Source organism: Nesoenas mayeri (assembly GCF_963082525.1).
Source record: "Nesoenas mayeri genome assembly, chromosome: 3".
Taxonomy (NCBI): domain Eukaryota; kingdom Metazoa; phylum Chordata; class Aves; order Columbiformes; family Columbidae; genus Nesoenas; species Nesoenas mayeri.
In genome coordinates, this window is record NC_137544.1 from 31,385,299 (window position 1) to 31,406,425 (window position 21,127).

Below are 21,127 nucleotides of genomic sequence, written 5' to 3' on the forward strand. Positions count from 1 at the left end.
TGCTTTAAAGTTTATAGTTTAATTTCTTTGTGTACCATATCTTAACAAATTACAGTCAGTTTAGGATACAACCAAGTGTACATAATATGAAATAAGCTTGTTAGGAAGCCTTCTTGCTTAGGTTGCAGAGTTTTCAAATCCTCTTAGCATAAAGGAAAACTTTTAATAGACCTTATCCAAGTGTGTTGAAACTGTGCAGTCCTGCACATCTCTTAGAAATACAGGATAAGGACAAATAATCACCATCGTAGACGTGGCTTTAACCTCTAATTCAATGCATACATAATATATATCCTTCTGATCTGAAGAACACTACATTGGAGAAGACAGGCTAGACAGAGTTTGTCTTAATGGGAGTGACAAGAATGATTTTGATGCACCAGAAAGACAGTATTTCCCAAGCCCAGGTAGGACAGACAGCTACACTTTTATGCAGATGGTGTCTTTTGAATAACATGTTCACAAAAGATTTAAAGATAAGATTGGCTCGATAGGTTCAACAAACCCATGTACCAGGAGGAGGTTCCTGGGGGGTTTCTGTTACCAGCAGGAGCCTGTATGGGCTGTGTCAAGGTGGGGAGCCTCTTGTACGGCAGGTCCATAGCTTGGGGTCACCTCACTTCAACCCTGGAAACAGATCCAAGCAGAGAAAAGGGTTGTGTGTCAACACACATGGGCAATGAGTGAAGGCAAATCCTGCAACAAAGGGAACCCCAGGCCACCTCTGATCGCTAAAGGACCTGCTCTTACCTTCCTCCAATCAACTGGATTTGACATTTTCCATGCCAGCCATCTACCCCACTCTACTTTTTTTTTTTTTTCCTAAAAGAGTTGATAGAATTCAGCTCTTTCCAAGAGTAAGCTCATATAAAAGCTAGGAAAAGTAAACAAATTTTCCTAACTAGTTCCTTGACAAATTATTTTATGCTTTCAAGCAGAAACTTGTGTTCCAGCAACTGATTTCAGTGATGCTGGGGATACACAATTTTCTGTCCCTGTGAAGGCTTCCTTGAATTTGGACCAAGTGTCAGACACCATGGCAAGCTCTGTACACAAATTCTCAGGGAAGGCTCACCAGAACCCAGCAACTAAACCCTCTGGAGATCCTGCTGTAGTGGGCAGGGGGTGTTGCCCCCATGCCTCCATGCCCTGCCTGCGGGGGGTGCTGCCAAGCTGCCCAAGGGGTGGAGGACACTCACACCGGCTGTGGTACCCACCAGACCACTCCCTGGGGGTACTCATGTCTGAGATAAACAGGGATGGCAGAAATACCAAGAAATGCTCAGATGAAAATTGTCCACCAACCTTAATTCCCCTCTGATGCATACGTACTCCCTAACCTTGAAGGCCTGGGTTTGAAGTCTTCAGTGTCATTTCTTACCTGCAATAAAAACAATGCAGTTTCCACATCTTCCATTTCCATAGGAATTGTCCAGTGAGCACTGATTTAGTCAGGTTTGTTTCATATTTCTGTTACTTTTTATGGATACTTCTAGTTTTCAGGTAGGAAACCTGGAGAAATAGCAAAATAGCCTACCTAACATTGGTTAATGTAGTTATTTCTCTGTAGAGGGAGAGTAATCTCATGAAGCATGAGTGCTTGTTCTTGTGATTGTTTCCAAGGGTCATGTGGTACCTTTTTTTCTGACTTGCATTACCATTTGCTTCAGCTCTTAACTTGGAGGGACTGAAGAACATGTGGGGCTTGATATCACATTCTCATCCTTCATGTGTTCCCATAAGTGAGCTCTCAGTCTTTTGGCAGCAGAATAAGAACACAATCCAATATAAATCAGCATGGGCAAATGCAAATGGTAGATCCAAATGATGATCTCTACTTATGGTAAAGAAGCAGATTATTGAGGAGTAAATCAAACTGAGATAAGTAATTTTTCAGAATCATTCAACACTGGACTGGACAACATGTGATGTGCCTAAATACAGAGGAAAAGCCTGGATGGGCTGACAGGAGGAATTTGTGGGGCAATAGTTTTCTTTTGGAGAGCCACGGAAGCCTCAGTTTCCATGACATCTATGGTGGCCTTCAGAAGCCATTAATTTAGTGTGATCCTAAGTGGGGTAGATCTATCATTTTGAAGATCATATTTTTATGTAAATGTTATGACAATTGCATAGCATATTAGCCTTGTGTATTTTCATGAACAACATTTTTTTTGTACCACTAACAAATATTTTTCAGAAGCGAAAGAAGGCATACATATACTCAGTGTGCATTATTATTTATGCATATGTATTATTGCTAAATAATGTATGTTATTTGGCAACAGAAGGTTATTCTTGTGCCTATTGACATTAGTACTGCTGTTTCTGCAAACAGTTGGATTTCTCATACATATGCATTACCTTGCCTTTCTTGCCGCACAACCAGGTAAGCAATCATCACTCAGTATTTCATTGTGTGAAATGGCAATAAAGAGTCTTGCAGCACCCATTGCTTTCACAACCTCTGGCTCTGTCCTTTAAACAGTGCCGTTTTAAACATCACTTCCCAGAGGCACAGAGGCTGAAGAAAACAAGTCCTGGAGCAGAACTTCAGCTCCAGAGCTGGGGGTAAAGTGGCGCAGATCACTAGGAGACCATCCATACATGTTCCTTCCTTCCCCTGGGGGGCAGCAGAATATTGCTATTAAGGTCAGTTCACTTGATGCTAAGCCCTTGGGACTAACATAACACAGCTTCCTTGGCTGGGCTGAATTCTCCTGCCATGTATTCCTGCCATCCTGGAAATAATCGGTGGTGCTACTAGATAGGAAGAATATTACCAGGTGAAGAGATTGGGTTGAAATGCGATGCTTCTAATGAAAGCATCAAATGAGGCAAATTTCTAACCTGTAGGTACTTTCAAGTTGCAGTTTGCCCCTTGCCTCCCTTAAATTCCACATCAGCTTTCAGAAGGTTCATGTCTGCCATGCTGGATTGGTTTATTGAAGGTGTTACCTTGGCAGAGCTGGAAAATAAGCTCTGCCTTGTCACAAAGGTGGGACCTGTAGACCTATAGAAGGTCCAAGAAGTCTCTGCATCCTCTTTGTGACACAGAAGTAGTTTGTCCTTTCATGGGCAGGCACAGTGAGAGTTGTCTTTCATATCCCAGGACCCTCAAAGCATCAGATATTTCATCTGATTGGTTTGGGGCTTTGGGAGCAGCGTGAATGTCTCACAGAGCTCCTATGGCTCAAGCTGTTCAGCACAACTCCTCTGCACTGCTTTGCTAATGCTTTTCCAATGTCAATAGTCACCTGGGCTAGAGGTAACATTCTTAAAACAAAAGGGTCTTAAGACATTTCTCCTCCCATATTAAGTTTAAATGTTTGGAAACAATGACAGTCTCCTAAAGTAGTGAGATTGCCTTGCAAACCATTAACATTTTGAAAACACAATAAATTTGAGAATCTCTTTACTATTCCTACTTTTGTAGGAATATTTTTCAGTTTACTTTTCAACTCTTTGGGTGATAATAAAGAGACGATCAAAACAAAGGGTGCTTTCATTTACACTGTCACAAGTCCTACAACAGGCTGCAAGTGTTGCCCTTCTCATCTTCACCTGCTGCCCCTTGCTCAGGCTGCAGCATAACTTTGCCCATTTACAGGGGGCAGGCAGTTTTGCAGTAAGCAATGGGCCATAAGAAAATGAAGGTGGCTACAAGCACATCTCATATAGTTTTTTCCAATCACAGTGACCTCAAGACCATTCGTTGCAAGGTGGCAGCTTGGAAGTAAAAGACACCATATCCCATTATCAGTCTCACCACATCCTCCCTTTCAAATGCTGTTTGAAGAAGCCCAAGGCAATCAAATAGCTATTGAATCACTTCTGGTAAACTTGGACTTCCAAAAAATGACTGTGGTTTATTAAAAAAAAACTAGTGCTGGAAGAGATTTAAAGAAAGCATAAATTGTATTGCCTTGGAAAGTACTGGAAAGTGAGCATTGAGGTCCAGCAAGGGCATATAGGATAATGTATTAAATATGATATTCTAGCACAAGTAAGACTTTTTTCATCTATAGGAGAAGTGATGAAAAATAAGGCTAAGAGAAGGTTAAGAGGCTCTGGATTTTCAATTACTTCGTAACAAAAGTGTCTTGGGGTGATTTACGAGGGGTTCAGGACTTTTATGTCTTCTGGGAAATTAATTTTTTTATGGGAAGCTATTCAGAATGCCATAAACCCCTATTTTTTCTGACTAAAAATGTTTTGTACCTTCAGGTATCGTATGCCAAAATAAACAATAATAATAATAATAATGAGGACAGGTCCGGTGAAAAGCCTCATTTCTGTTGGATAAAAGTCTGCAGGAGACGCCTCTTAGCACCGCATGGTGGATCACAAAGGCAACAGGATGCCTCTGCATGTGGGGATGCTCCTCACCAAGATGTGGCCACATACCCAAAGCCAGCAGGGCCTGCCTGGCTCCCCGTGGGCAGCTGGGGCTCCCTATGCAGAAGCCAGGGGCTCTCCCTACAGCTGACCCACAGGATGAGGGCAACTATCTATGGCACATGCCATAGCCAAGGAGAATGATAAAACAACTGTGTCCCATTCTGGGCTCCCCAGTTTAAGGACAAGGAGTTACTGGAGCAAGTCCAGTGGAGAACTACTAAGATGATTAGGGATCTGGAGCACCTTTCTTCTTCCGAAAGACTGAGGGAGCTGGGTTTGTTCAGCCTGGAGAAGAGAAGGCTGAGAGGGGATCTCATCAAAGTTTGTAATATCTCAAGGGTGGCTGTCAAGGGGATGGCACCAGACTCCTTTCAGTGGTGCCCAATGATAAGATGAGAGGCAATGGGCACAGACTGAAGCACAGGAGGTTCCATCTGAATATGAGGGAAAACTTCGTTACTTTGAGGGTGCCAGAGCACTGGAACAGGCTGCCCAGAGACACGGAGTCTCCTTCTCTGGAGACATTCAAGACCCGCCTAGACACATTCCTGTGTGATCTGCTCTGGGTGAACCTGCTCCAGATGATTCCCAGAGGTCCCTTCCAACCCCAAATACCCTGTGGTTCTGTGATTCTGTAAACAACTTGACAGCTACTAGCCTTATACTGCTCTGAAAAGCACCACTGTATACAATACCATGCTTTCCCCTATACAGAGGCTGCATATTAGGGTCATCAGTGCTTCCTGTAGCAGCAAAACTGCATTTTTTAAAAATAATTTTGGTCCTTTTTTCCCAGAACAGCCAGCACCATGATGGGATATTAGATGGATGCCTTTCATTGTAAAGCATCATCAACTGAATCATATACTGAATCTTAACATTTTTGCATCTGGGCTGCAGGATAACAAATGTTACACAAGTGACTCTGAGGACTGAAATGACTCTTGGTGCTTTATCACTAGTGATGGCACATGAGAAGGAAAGATAGCAGCTTGAACCATAGAACACAGTCTGAGCCCATAGGATTGGTAACTGGAACATTTTTTCCTTGTAACCGGAGCACATATCTTATGGAACTTGCTGAACAACAGTAAACCCGAATTCTGTATGTCACTTTCTTACAGAGCCATTTCACAGCTTGTAAGGTCATCATAAGAGTAATATTATTTCTCAGATCTGTAGTGTAGCTCTTAATTCTAATATTGTCTCTTCTGTATATCAGTGGGAGTTCTCAGCATATATGACAGTGGTACCAGAAGTAAAATGTCATTTGCAGTTTGGGAGTAAAAATTTTGCCCTAAGACTGATTAGAAATTAAATTTAAAAGATGCTGAGATTTACTGGTTTATCCTACAGTCAGACTGCTCAATGCTGCAATGCCAAAGAGAGTCAACTACTATCAGTCATTTGCTTATTCTCCTAAAGCACCAAAATCAATCTCTGAAATGAAGTAAACATAGCTGCATTGATCTGGAAATGACCTAATTTTTGAAAGTCACTAAGAGTCCATAATAGTATTTTAATAAAATATGTTTGTTGTAGTGTTGACATGCAGGTAATGGGAGGGTTACGTGGTTGCTAAGATCAGTCTCGGGACTGGAGAGTGAACAGTAGCAGGAATCCTCCCTAGGCTACAATCAAGAGACAAGAACATCACTGGAAAAAACAAGTGCTGTTCAATTAAATGTGATGGTTTTGATAGTATTCTTCTGGATAGCTTTGGTTGACACAGGAACAAAAAGATGTATTTCTTTCCACTTCCTGGGGGAAGCTTACAGAAAAAAAAGTGCCCTCCTTGTTAGAGCAACCCATTAATTTGCCCTTGGGCTCTCTTGAGCCCAGAACCTCACAGCCAGATGTGGGTAAACCTTCAAAGTGGTACCAGGATACACTCCCCTGCTGCATTCCCTAGGACAATGTTGTCTGTCACCTCCTATCCAGGGCTATATGGCCCACTCTCCTGGGTTGTGTACAGTCTAGTGCTCTAGATGTATGTCAACACAGAGGTAGAAATGTGCCAGACCAAACCATCTGTGTAGCCAGCCAAAAGTATGTCCTAAAATAGTCCATGTGGCTGCTACCGAAACCTGGCAGGGACCAATACCTTTTGCTGGTGAAGGGTGGGATTTGGCTTTAGAGACACCTACATACACTGAGGCCCCTGCAGGCAAGTGTCTACAGGAGGACTGGTGTCAGCTCCCAGCAGCTGCTGGAGATGAGATGAAAATTTTGGTGGCCTAACTCCTCTCAGGTGTCTTCAGGACATCAGTATGCAGGCAGCAGATGTACCACAAGACTTATGAGAGATCTGTACTCCAAAGGAGCAGGTGAGAGAAAGCTTAAGGCACTAGATGTTTATGCTTAAGCAGCTAAAGTGAGCAGTGAATGTTCTTCTGCAAAGTCCCTGGAGATTACTGTTGTCTGCTCCTGGATGTTCACAGAAATGCTTGTGGGAAAAGGAGATACTCCTTGAGGCAAAGAGCAGGAATAACTCTGTAATGCAGTGGCTAGGACACTCACCTGAATGCCAGCTCCTGCTGTAATGTATTTTGTACTAGGTATTCACTTAAGTGAGGACAGAAATGTTGTGTTTCCAGGTAATTTTCCTACCCCTTAACCTACAGATTGATGCTGATTCATATTTCTTCTCGCTCTCTCCTGTTTCCTCTTTCCCACTCTCTCAGTCTCTTCACACTCTGGTACTCCTTTGACACAACCATTTCCCCTCCCTCTTTCAGCTGCTCTTGAATTGAAGGCCTGTTTCAGGCAGCCAGCACAGGAATCTGGGCTGTGAATCCAGGTTGGAGACTACTCTTAAGTACACACACACTCCTCTCTTCAGGCACTTCCCTTCTGGCCAACTGTCTGCTTGGCTTTTGGGCTTTTGCAGATTGGCTGCCCTGGATAAGATGCCCAGAAGCTCACATCATGCCTGGAGGAAGCTCCATAGGTGTTGTTTGAAGATCTGTGCATGGGTAGAGATACATCTCATGGGGCTTCTCTTCAGCCTTGTGGTGCTGCTGATCTTACACATGGCCCAAATGTGCCCATCCTCATCTTCAAGCATTTACCTTTGAGCACAGTTCTTTTGGATCACACTAAAGAGTGGAGCGGGGCGGTCAGCCTGAGAACTAGGTGCTTAAAGGATGTAGGTTGATACGGCTGCTAATGAGGTTATGTCGTAGGTGCCTGCAGAAGCAAAGCACTCAAGTTGATGCCTCAGAACGTCACTCTATCCTAAATCCCTACTTAAACTCTGTACAGTAGGTTATGTCCCTAGAAACCAGTAAACAGCTGAGATTATATTTTTTTGCTTCCTTACAGTATCCATTATTTGGCTTTTTAAGCTTCCATTTCTAAGGTAAACTCTCTGATCCTCTGTTAGCTTCATTCATGTAATCAACCTTCTTCCAGTACTGCAGAATGTTGTGTGTCTCTGTCACTGTAACATTGTATTTAGCTTTTGTGTTTTACCTGATCGTGCTTGGAACACCTGGTTGCAGTGCCTCACCAAGGTTCCTTGGAAAAGCATTCCCTTGGTTAGCTGCTTAAATAATTCCATCCCTAAGAATCCCAGGATTTAACAAAACAAGTTATTTTTAAAAGGCTTGATTCTGGCTACCCAAAACAATTCCTGCTCCTTTTTTTGATGTTACCTTCTGCATACCTTATGGTGCCTCTCTGCATCTGCTTTCCTGTGCTCGTTCTGCATGTCACGTATTAAGTTTATTTTATTTTGCTATGGATCTACTTTGTAATTATAATTCTTTGTTGCCTTTCTTTAAGTTCTTTCCAGTGCAGCAGTACCTATTTTAATTGACTTGGCTGAGAAAGGATGTGAGCCTGAAATGCATCACAGATTACAAGAATGCTATTTTTTTTTATTCTGCATGAACAAGAACAATGTAGATTTTTGGTCTATTGGCAAAAGCTTGGATCATCTTCCAAGTCTAACCAAAAGCGCCACCTGTGTCTTTGCAGTCTCTCTTGAACCATTTGGAAGGTGAGGAGGTCATGAGCTCTGAAATTCCTCCTGCAACAGTGAACATGGACTTTCACAAGGCCACGGATGCCCAAGAGTTCTGTGCCTGTACAATATTATAGACCATATTGCTCCTGCTACAAGATGGATTCAGAGAAAGAGTTTCTGTCTGAACTGGATACCTCACTGAGCTAAAAGTAATTAGAATCTAGGAAGCCACAAATTACAAACAAAAGAGTGAACAAATTTTAATATATTGAACTTGAAGTAGAAAATATATTATCAGAGATTTTTGTAAACTATTTTTCTCTTATGGATTACAGTGCATCATATTACTACATTTATAATCACTTGCCTTTGCTTTTAGGTTAATCTTAGTGACTAAAGCTGAAAGACATAAGAAGTGCATTTATGTGGTTTCAGTTTCTAGGAAGTAAATCATAGTAAAAAATACCAGATCATCCTAATACTTTAACAGAATAACATGAAAGCCACTCCCACAGTCGGTTCCTGTAAGTCTTCTATTCAAATGGGGTTAGATAGGTGAAAATAATTATAAAACCCCTATATGCATACATGTGGATGCACCTATAAGCATACACCCCCTCCTATAAAAACACAGCAGATCAGTATTAGGTAGCCTGCCAGTTAGTGGTTACCTGAATATGCAGTTTTTGTACTAAATATAAGTATTTTGGAATTATGTGCTTTCTATCACTTACAAAACAAAACTGTTTCGACTTTGTGTGCAGGCTGAAGCAATGCTCTCATTCAGAATCCCGGGACGCAGCGCAGCCTCCCTGCTACGCCCATTTCTGCTCACCTGCACAGCCCGATCCTGCAAGACTTTGAGCCACCTGCCATGAGCAATAATGCTCTAAAATACAAGCTTTTGGCTTAACCATGCAGGTTATTCCTCTGAGACTGAAGCAAAATTTAAGTGCTTAAAGCTAGGCCAAGTAAATGGTGGGACCAGAAGTGTGGTGCTCATACACTGACTGGAGCAAGCTCACTCTGCAGTGGCACTCCCACACCTGGCAATAAATGTGTGCAGGGCTGGATCCCATTTTTGCTTGAGAAATGATCATGTTATCCATCATGATAAGAATCTGCCCAGCAAAGGAGCCGGTTGGATGAATGGGACACAAACGTGTGTGTCAAGAGCTTGATATAAGGAACATTTTGGGAAGGTAAATATTCTTCAAAATATGTAGGCAAAAGGCCAGATGGAGAATTGAGCTTGTTAAATGAGCTGCCTTTCAGCTTGCACATCTAGCCAGAGCCTGGTACAGCATCTTCCAGGCACGTGTCCTAATTTGCGCTAGTTTGGGTTATTGTAGTGCATTTAATAACATTTGATGATAGTCCAGAAAATCTCAGTGCCTCTAAGACCAATGCGAGATGGTAGCAGAAAAAGCTGCTGAGAACATTTCTCCTACAACATGGTGCAGGAAGATCTGCGTTTGGAGATGGCACTCTTGTCAGAGCAAGCTGTTGGGGGTATGGCATGCTGGATTTGGGGTGCTACAGACACCGACACATTGAAATACAAACGTCTTCTTTTAAGTTTTTTTTCCCCCACAACAGAGGACTTGTAAATAAGATGTTGAGATTGCAGTGGACCAATGGGCTCTGGAGATGGCTGTGGGAAATGAAGTGCACAGAGCTTTACCACATATATGCTTTACTAAAGAGTGCAGGAGAGTTACCACACAGCAGCTTTTAAAGCAAGAGCAACACAAATGAGTAAGCACTAGGAAGCTTACGTTTGAAACTAAAATTTGCTCTTTACTTTAAAAATATTTATTTGCTTCTAGAGAAGGAGTAGTTCTGCAGGGTATCTGTTCTCTTCTGATTAAGGAGGAATTTTAACGGTAAATAGCTTTATTGTAGAAAATAACTTATCTTGGCAGTCAATTTTCTAATATACTCAATACATAAGGGAAAAAGGATCCTGATTTTAGCTGACCAAGGCAGTGGGTGGTCACTAATATGGAAAATGTTAATATTCTACCCTTCAGAAATATGCTATGTCTGTCTATCAGTATACTTCTAAGTGCCCAATCATTTTCATATCTCCCTGGGTACTTTACAAAATCAGATAAACCATGGCAACTGAATAATAATGTGGCTTAAAAGAAAAAGCCATTAACAAAAAGAAATGCATTCTCTCCACTAGTTCCTTAATTTAAAATTCACACCAGGCTTCAGCAATCTGAATATTAGAAGAAAAAAAAATTTCAAAGAGAATATGCAATGACTAAGTGGTTACATATTCCCATCTCCTCCCAGAGGAGTAAATGACAACTATGCTGGCAGAAACCCGAGGAGTTTAACTATACCAAATCAGACCAATTGTATACAGTTTCTGCCTCCAGTGATGGCGAGCAGCAAACTGTGTTTGGCAAAGCAAGTTTGATTTCAAGCTTTGTATCTCTAACAAGGATGCTAGGCATTACACTGTGCGTAGAGGAATTCTCTCCTTCACTGCAAGGCAAGCCGTGGAAATCAGGAAGGCATCTGCGTCTCGTGCATGTTTCATTGCGGCTAATGCAGCAGCAGTTAATCTCGTTAAGGCTGCTGGCGGCTGTGATGTGTGAGAGACTGTGGTACCACAGCAGAGCCTCTCCCCATCGTGCGGCAGTGCATCGGAGAGCAGTGAAGGCCACTTGCTGTGCTCCTCACAGCAGTATCTAACTCTTGCTGAGCTTTCAAGAGCAGCTCGTGGCAGTGAATTCCACATGATAATTGTATAATTCGTGGAAACAAACTGTCTTTGAGGATTTTCTGATTTCTACAAGGGTGGCTGATTTTCTTAAGTTTGAAATATCTGTAGTAGACTTCAGTTGCTATCCTATTCTCTGTGTTATGTGCTTGCTCATTTGTCTGTCCTAACTTTTACAATATCTCCTCATGTGGGAGAATATATCCTCTGCCTTTTTTTTTTTTATTATCCTTTTCTCCAGTTTCAACTGTAACTTTTTAGCTGTAGTATTTGAAATTATGCATCCTAGAGACTTCCTTCTAGCTTAGTTAATGAGGCTTCAGTGACCTGCAGCAGAAGCATTTGTTCTTTTGATTTGGTACTGTTCTTTGTCATCTTCTTAATACAGCTTAACACTTATTTGATCTGCTTTCTTATTTCCTGTTGAAACTTTTTCAATGAGATACCCGTGGTGATGTTCGTGTTCTGTCTTATGATTTATTTGATTTAGAGTACCGGAGTACTGAGGTAGATGTGGCCTTCTGTCTTGCATTTGTATCAGTTAATTTAACAGCAACTATCTTTCTTACACTGAGTTTCATCTTTCAATATGGGGCCTTTTTGGCAATGATGTTAGATTCTTTGGGAATTCTACATAATCTTTTGTTTTTCTTTTATGATCTTGTGTCATCCTGAAAGGATATCACTTCATTCATTCAAACTATTTTCTGGGTAATATAACTCCTATTCGCGGAGTTTTTTCTGCTTAAAGCCTTTTTCTAAATAGAAGATTGGCTATATGGTCTCTGTCTCTCTGCTTATAACTTTTCAGGTTAAAACCAGAACAGGATAGTTCTCCCACATCTGGTTTTGACTCCAGGAGTGACTGGAGAAATATTCAGAAAATCTGGATGAAGAAATGCTGTTATGATACTTCTATTGTATTTTAAAGGAAGAGAAAAAATAAACATGGAATTGGATAAGGTGACATTTAATGTTCTGAAAGAAATATTGAAATCTGTAAAGCTGATATACTACCACACGATAACCAGAAGTAATCAAAATAATTAAGTCATTTATAAGAATCATTGTTCTTTCTACTCGCAGAGCTCAGAGTAACACAGGGATGGCTTTGCCAGGCAATACCTACAATGCACCATATCTAGGAGGCTAACAAAGCAGTCTTTGGCTACTCTAAAATATATAATTAAAGTGATTAATAAGGAACTGTGCACCAGGAGAAGTATTAGATTAAAAAAAAAAAAAAAAAGGATTTTTCTTAGCAGCTTCAGCCCCCAGAGAGAACTGAATCCTGCCTGTCAAACACACGCCATAAACTGGTTCACTAATAGTCTCAGCCATCTGGTTAAAAAAATAAAGCAAGTAATTCATTCACAAGAACTTGATAAGGTTGATAAATCCTCCGAGGGTTCTTAGCAAGGATGTAGCTAGGTCTGGACACACGGTAAGGCTGCTGTCATACCATCCATCCATCCATCCATCCATCCATCCATCCATCCATCCATCCATTTTCTGAGCATTTTACATTTTACAGAAGGCCTTTGATGTTTTGGGAAACAGCTGGATACACAAGCTCACCTCTTCGCAGTCAGTGCCTCACGCTGCCCGTGTAGCCACATCACCGCTAAACCTCATGGGGCTGTCCGCAAACCAACAAGCCAAACAAATTGCTGTGGGCTTTCCTGAATGCTGACATAGAAATATAAAGAAAAAGGGCTGTACAGGTTTGTATTTCTGCCAAATGACAAACACGGGCAGATTGGACTTTCTGAAACACCGACTTCAGCACACCCAACCAGTAACACGCTTGTGCTGGTCATACGAGCAGGTTTCCAGAGCATCCCTGGGCCTGGAGAGCTGCAGGGCACCCCAGGGGAACACAGCCCTGCCATCTCCTTTCAAACTGGCTGCAGTCTCACTGTCCAAAGCACTACAATGGATCTACATTGTTCTCTTACAAAACTTTCAGAGTTACTAATTTCACAAGCTAAATAAATGAGAGAAGGCATAAGATCTTCTGAGCAAGGTACAAACGTGCACACAGTGATATACATATGTACATATAGTGAGTTGATAGAGATTAAACCCAAACCTTCAGCTATCAGCTTCAGCCACAAGAAGACAGACCAGGCTGCATACCCAGAGGATTATCACATAGTTTTTTTCTGGCAATGTAGAGAGGAAGAGGGCATGTTCTACAGCCAAAAGCCCCTTGACTGAAATGGGATTTCAGGTTGCCCAAAGGCCTGTCTGAAACATAGCAAAGTGGTAGTTGCTTGTGCAGATATCTCCCAGGGAAATGTGGCTTAGAAAAAGTGCTGAAAAAAGGTTTGCAAGCCTTTCAAGCCCATGTATATTAGCACAGTTATGGCAGATTCCAGGTAGAAGTCTGCTGACTCCTGGGAAATTCCTGAGCATTGCTACCCTTGGTTGCCAGATGCAGAGGTGCACTCAGTGGTGAGGCAGGCACAAGGCTGCACTCATCTCTGGAGGGCAGGAAAGTGTCAGGAGAGGTAGTTACTGCAAAACATTTTCTGGTGGAGAAAATGCATTTGTGACAGGACAAGTTTTATTCTTCTGAATGCACATAGATGAAAAATCTGCACTCTTTGCAGATAAGTTTTACTTGATGTGTTACAAGACGGTTTGTTGGTACTCACTGAATTACTTGGTTTGCCTGGATTTTTTTGCTGGAATCACCCACATTATCTTTTGAATTTTAGATATTACCACAGATAAGATTTGATGCCCTGTTACAGCATGGGAGTCCTGTGGGGTCTCCTACTATTGTTCTGGATATTGTATGTGATCCAAGTCCCCTCTACATCAGGGACAACATTACTAGCAAGCCAATTATCTGCAAAACTGTGCAATGAACATTTGCACTTTGCTGGCTGCTTATACATTTTTTAATAACCTTGTAATCTCAGCCAAGACCATGCTTGGCAGGACAAACAGAGTTTTGTCCTGTCTCTGGGCTTTGCCTTGCCAAAAGTGCCTCTGCCAAGGTGCAGCTCTAACAGGATTAGCCTGGAGCAAGCAAATAACCTGGGGAGTTGGTGTAATGAAAAAATATGACTTAAATATGACTTTTTTTTTTACTTGATGAGGTTAGCAAATGAAATACAACCAGTTAATAGCACCAGATAAGCAGTCTGTAGCTCTTTTAAAATAATGTAATGTACCATTAGCAGTTCTAACAGGTGTTAGCTCAACCCAGCTTTGTTAGATACAAATACCACTATCTGGTCTCCAGCAGGAGACAGGTAGCAGGGATCACATAGCATATTTTCTGAAGAGAGCTTAAATCCCAGCCTTTCACAGGTACTAAAGCAAAGACATTTTGAACCTGTCTCCTGAAAACCCCATTCTGGGACAACAGTTAGAGTCAACAGGATGTCTGACACTGTCTTCTGTGAGAACTCTAAATCAAAGCATCTTTTGTTGGAAACATGGTAGCAATGTATCTGGAAAAGAATTATTCAGGATGAAAGAATATGCAGTAACACTTTAAAAATGTAGGCAGACTATCAGAAAAAGCTTATAAAAAATCATACAATTGCAAGACTGAAAAAACTTGAAGACAACCTTTAAGCCAAACTCCTGCTTTACAGCAGAATCAAGTATTTTTACACCACCCCTGAGACGTGCCAAACCTCTTCTTACACCCCCAGTGAAGGTGTTGTACAGATTTTCCTTAAAAGTTTTTTTCCAGTGTCTTACATCCTGAGAACTGGAGAATGCTTACTGACATATAACATAATTTTGGATCGCTGCAAATTTAACTATATGGCCATCTTTTTAACAGACAAGAAACACAGTTAACCACTGTCCAATTAAAAGTCATCTTTTTGTTAATTTGTTTTTTATTTTAAGATCATTGTTATATCCCCTCTATCTTCCACTTGTCTAAAGAAAATAAACTGTATGTTTGAACCTCTCCTTCAGTGTCAGCGTGTCTGAATTGTTGCATTATTGTTTTTTTTCTGTGGACTCTGTGTTCTGAAAGGAGGGAACTAAAGCTGGACACAGTATTCCAGCAGCACTGAATAGCTAAATTATTAACCCCCATATCTTATCTGACATTCCTGCCGATACATCTCATGACATTTTTCTTTTTGAGCTACTTTTGATTTATGTTAAAATGGTGGTTTATTGTAATCCCATATCCTTTTCTGCAGAGCAATCCCAGATCTGTCTCTCTCGACATCCCCAAGCTTATATTTGTGCATTTGATTTTTTCCTTCCTAAGTGCAGTACTTTGTACTTGTCTTTATTTCATTTCATATCATTGATTTCAGGCCATTTCTCCAATTTGTCAAGATCATTTTAAATTCTAAACTTATCCTCCACAGAGCTTGCAACTCCTCCCAGCTTGGTGTCATCAGTAAATTAGTATACATGCTATTCCATCATTTGAACTGCTAATGAAATTATTGAATAGGGCTCGCCCAAGATAGCCCCCTGCGGGAGGCCATATAAAATGCTTGTCTGGTTTGATAGAGAGCATTGATAAGAATGTGAATCATTCTGGCTATATTTTTTCAAGCAATTTCAACCAGGCCATCTCCCACTGTGCTATGAAATGTTGGAGAATATTACACAGGACTGTGTCAAAAGCCCTACTGAAGAAGTCACAGTGACTGTTCTTCTCTTTCCAGCAGGCCTATCTAGAGGGAAAATCAGAGAGGTTTGTCATGATTTGTTCACAAATCCATGGTGATGGTTTCTTATCTCCTTATTATTCTCAAGGTGCTTATAAACCGAACACATAATAATTTGTTCCAGGATCTTCTCAAGTACTGAAATGATGCTGACTTCTCCAAAATTCTCAAGGGCTTCCTTTATTCCCTTTCTGAAGATAGAAACCACATCTGTCATTCTTTGTCCTCTGACATTTCTTTTATGCTTCATGAGTTCTCAAAAATGTACTTTTCAGATCGCCTCTGTTGGCTTCCTCTGGCCAAAATTCACCCCAACACACAGTTCTCTCTGTGGCTCTGCGATTGCCCCCCACACTCCTAGGTTGTCCATGATGTTCCTCACCGCAGCCTCTGTCGCCATGCAGCAGGCCTTGTAGACGAGGGAGGCATCCCTGGCTTTCCTCCACCTTGAGCTGCTCCTTCCCCATAGCCCAGGGGCTCTCTCAGCGAGTCCCACCCTTGCCCACCTCCAGGGAGACCAGAATGGAGCAATGCAGTGCCCAGCGCTGCTGCCAGGGGTTATTGCTGGGCTTCTTAGAGAGGGTGTTCAGTAAATCCACTCCAAGGAAGTAATCTAATACCAAGCAAGTGAATTATAACAGACTCTAAATTCTGAGATAGAAGTCTTTTAGGTTTCTTGGCGGTTTCTAATATGGTGGTCTGGAGGGTGTTTCAACATGATACAAAAGCTTGATTTTGACTAATTATTATTCAGAATATTTTTTCCTTTTGTTAGTTTTGTAACACTTTGTTGTTGTTGTTGTTGTTAACATGATTCTTGACAAGCTTCTGGAAACAATTGCATTTGTGAGAACCAGAGCCAAAAAAGGGAGAAAAAAGGCATTAGCATAGCAGCCTTCAATGTGTAATTTGTTACATGCTCACCTTCTGTTAAGTAGAGCCTTTCTTTCATCTCCATCTGCTTTCTAAAGAATTTGAAAGTGAAAAGAAAAAAAAACAAATTCCAAGCTTTTTTATTGCTTACTTTTTCAAAGGGAAATCCGTTGGGATGGAGATTATTTGCCTGGAAGAGCTGGTAGAGTTTCTCAGGACAATTACAACACTAGTAAAATAAACATAGTAGATGTGCTACAGGAAGCTACCTAATGTTGACAAGGAGGAGGCTGTGATCTAACATGATTTCTTCCCTCCCAGTCTGTAACATTGTATGAGCAGAAGACAGAATGTGTCAATAAAATCAGAATTTGGTTAATTATGTCCTACTTCAGCTTAGTAACTTCAGACACAAACATCTTCTTGCAGGGTTGTTTCTGTTCTGAAATCCTCACATCCTGCAACCAAGAGCTGACAGGCAGGTGCACTTGCAGCACACCAGCCCGGCAGTGCTCTGTTTCAGGAACAGATGCTGGCTTAGCAGAGAGATGAGCACAGTGCTCACTGTGACACCGAATCTGTGACACCCACCAGGGGGAAGAGGGGAAGTGGTGTGCACCTTCCTCACAGCTGGTGTTGAGTAAAGCTAAGCTGATGACTTTGCATATTTGGGTCCATAGTAAGGCATTGCATTTTAAAGGTTTAATGTCAAGTGTTCTTCCTCTGCATTTCTGTTTTCATGCTGAGAAATTATCAGCATATTGATGCAAAGTGCATAGCTCCATTTTTCCTCTGGCTTTGCACTAGATATTTGGAAGATCGTAGCAGCTTGTCACAAGCTGGTAACCCAGAGTCATAGGTACAGGGAGATGTTGCTTCCAGGAAGAGTCTGCACACTTGACAGCCTTGACTGCAGATGTTTTTTTCTTTGTGAATTTGTCATTAACAGATTTTTGTATATGCTTACACAGAGAACATAAGGTATTACCTGATTCCCCAGGGAGTCTGCACTTGGCATAGTACATGAGTGTGATACCTTTAGCTTTTCACATGACTTTTATTGCAGCTGAGCACAGATAAACCTCCAAGAAGTCACAGTTCATCCTTAGCCAGGACCTCCACTATATCTGCCAGGTAAAGCTAAAAATAAATAGACTCTCTGTTCTATTAGAAACACATGGAGGTTTCCAAAGTTTGTTTCCATCTTATACTGGGACAAACAGTTGAGCTTTTTTTTTTTTTTAAATTAAAAAATACTGAATATACTGATATCATAATTTGTGATTTAACATATCCTAAAGGCAAATCAAATTATTTTGATTTTGCATAAAGTTTTTGAAAATATTTATTCATTACTTCAAAATATTTCAGTGTGAGTGAACAATTGGTTGTGCACATTTTCAACAAGTCCTCCCTCCAAATACTCCTGTCTAAAGTACCTCAAGAGCAGGTCGTTTCACCAATACATGTCTACCTCAGACTTTTTAATGAATTCACATTCACAGGTCCCATGTTTATTAAGGAAGTGCTATTATTGCTGCTACACATGTAGGGAATGTAATTACTCAGGGATAGAGTCTCTTTTACGTCTAGGTATAATTTTGTCTCTCTGTCACATCCCTTATACATTTTTAGCTCTAAATATCAAACCATACACTCAGAAAACTGCAGACAACCTGCATTCTGCTCTTTCTCTATCCTTCTACCTACTGTGAACTGCCAACCTGATTCTTCAACTACACTTACATACACAGCATAGGCTGGGCACAGAACTCAATTCTCTTCTCTGTCAGTCTTGAATAGACACTGCCTCGCCCAGAAACTAAGGATCCCGGAGATGTGCAAACCTGCGGCGTGTGTTAACAGTCCTCAAAGGCTCAGGCAGCACCCACAGGTCAGTATGGCTGAGCTGTAAACTCACCTGTCCCAGCTGTGCCTTCTTGTTATTGATGGGGAAGAGGGGTAGTGGTGCTGGAGGATGCACAAACCCAGTCATGCTCAGCTCCCTAGGAGTGAGATATCTTAGCACAGAACTGCAAAACAGAGGTATTTCACTGAGAGAAATAGGCTACAGTCTTTCATTGTATATTGCAAAGCTGTCACCTCTTAAGCACAACAATCTTGATATTGTCTCACTTTGCACATGTAGCTGTGCACTGATTTCTTCTCAAACTAGTGCCTAAATGGCATCATTTAGGTAATTTGTAATGATTGTGCAGTGATTTACCACTCTGTAGTAAGTATTGGTTGTTGCTGACGAACTTCAGGTCTAAAGTTTTTGTTTATCACGAACACAGAAAAGACATCATCAGATTTTCAAAATGTTTAGGTTATGATCCATGTCTATGATCTCAACAACTACAGGATAGACAGCTTCAGAAAAGTTTCCCTGTTCTATTCAAGTCTCACTTTTCTCCCTAAGAGAATTAATTTCTATTTAACAAGTGCAAACATTTAGAAGATCCTACAGTGAAGCAAAAATAACATCATTTCTGCTATTGACACAGAACCTCCTCACGGCTTCCCCAGGAGGGTTTACCCTAAGGAAATACTGCTGCAGCAAGTATAGTTACAGCAGCATAACACATACTGGAGAGCCAAGATATAGCAGCTTTATCAGAGGCTATCTTATATCACTGAATCCATTTTACTACATGCTTTAGTATAGATTTTCTTTAGAAACTGAGGAGACTGTGACAGGGTTTCTATCAACTAATGTTACTCCTATGGCCAGTTCAATAGATTAATATTGACTGTACAGTTCTGATACTCCGGGAGACTTAAATGTGTTCTTTAATATTGTTCAGGCTTCCATTCTTTTCTTACCCATTTTTTGTAAGACTCAAAATAATCCTTCGATCCTATTATCTATTTGCTCATCCTTATTGATGCTGTGTGGTTTTGTGCAGATGCTGGAACTGAAGGGTACTCTTGCTGTGAGTTTTGTTGTCCCCTTTCAGTCTTCTCTTTTCCCAGTTATACCTGGGATATTGCAGGATTATTCACCACGTCCCCTATTCAAGTCCTATCTGGAGCTCGATTTCCCTTGTTGCCCTCCCAAGCACACAGTGGAGACTTAAAATGGTAACTCGGACCTTCTCTTCACCAAATCCTCTTCCAGTTTCTGGCATCTTCATTTTAACGAGGTCATGCAAGGACACGCCACCTTTTCTCACCTGCTTAAAGCAAAACTCTAACTACTCTACAACAAAGTGAACCTGCAGTTTCCATCAAGACTATTGTATTTTATTTATAAACATTTCAAGCAACAAAATGTTAATCCCTTTCCAGCGGAAGGTGGCCAGAGCCGTACTCTGCATGAAAATATGTGTGCGTGTACAGGTGCAGCAATGGCTGCGTTTTCTCCCCACTCCCCTCAGCCCTGCAGCAATGCCAGGACACCTTCTCTGTCTGTGAGAAAGCCTGGCAGAAGCCCTCTCCTTTCTTTGTGCCATGCAGGGGGCCATGCAGCCCTTTGATATTAAATTCCTTTTACTTCATGCCATCTCCAGATTCACTGCACTGCAGACTTTTTGCCTGAAACCATGTAAATGCGTTGTAAGAAGTTTAAGCAAACGTTTCCACAGTGAGGTATCAGGTGTTGTTTCATTCCAGGAAAGAAGAAGATAACATCTTTCCTTCCTCTCTCTGTTTGCATCAGGTGTACATTTGAGAGTCTGCTGCTCTCCTCTGGCTGCCCTTGTCTGCAGGGCAGGGGGGCGGCTGAGGGAGGATGGCACACAAGGGAGGCTGAAGGCGAGCGAGGTAGCAGCACCCTGAGCTCCCTGGTGGTTCCTGCTCCTCCTGTCAAGTGCCTCATGTCTCCCTGGGGCTTCTGTGAGCTGGATCCCACCGACAGCAGCTCCTGATGCTCCCTGGCAGGCCTGGGGACATGAATTGTGCAACAGGGACAACTTGAGTTTCACCCAACCTCCACATAACAGCTTATGAAGCATATTTGGTGCTTTTCCTCATACCTCTGGTCTCAGAAAAGCCTAGCTGACTTTCACAGCTATAGGGACATAACATTTTTAAAGTATGCACATTTTGTTTAATTCAAAGATGTTGCAGTAATTGGAATCCAGTTTTTCATAACTAAAGTAGGAAAAAATAGTGATAATATGTCCATTACTCTTAAGCACTGAATGAAACTAGTAGACAGTCACCTTCTATGTAGCATACTCTGGTCATTGGCAGAGAGAACTAAAGAACACTCCTGAAATCCCAAGTTACTGTCCTCTAAAGCAATGAAAGGAGATTGGGAAAATATGCAATATTGCTGAAGATGACAAGAAAGAAGAAAAAATTACTTGTTACTATTGAATATCCCTTTTGGAACTGCTGCCTTTTCCTAAATATCTCTTTGGCTAGTGCATTAAAGGATATTCCTGTATTAAGGCTGTTTCAGGTGACAACTTGTGCTGGGACCCTTTACTTTTCTCTAAAATTCAGCAACCCACAATAGATTAGGAAACAAGGCTT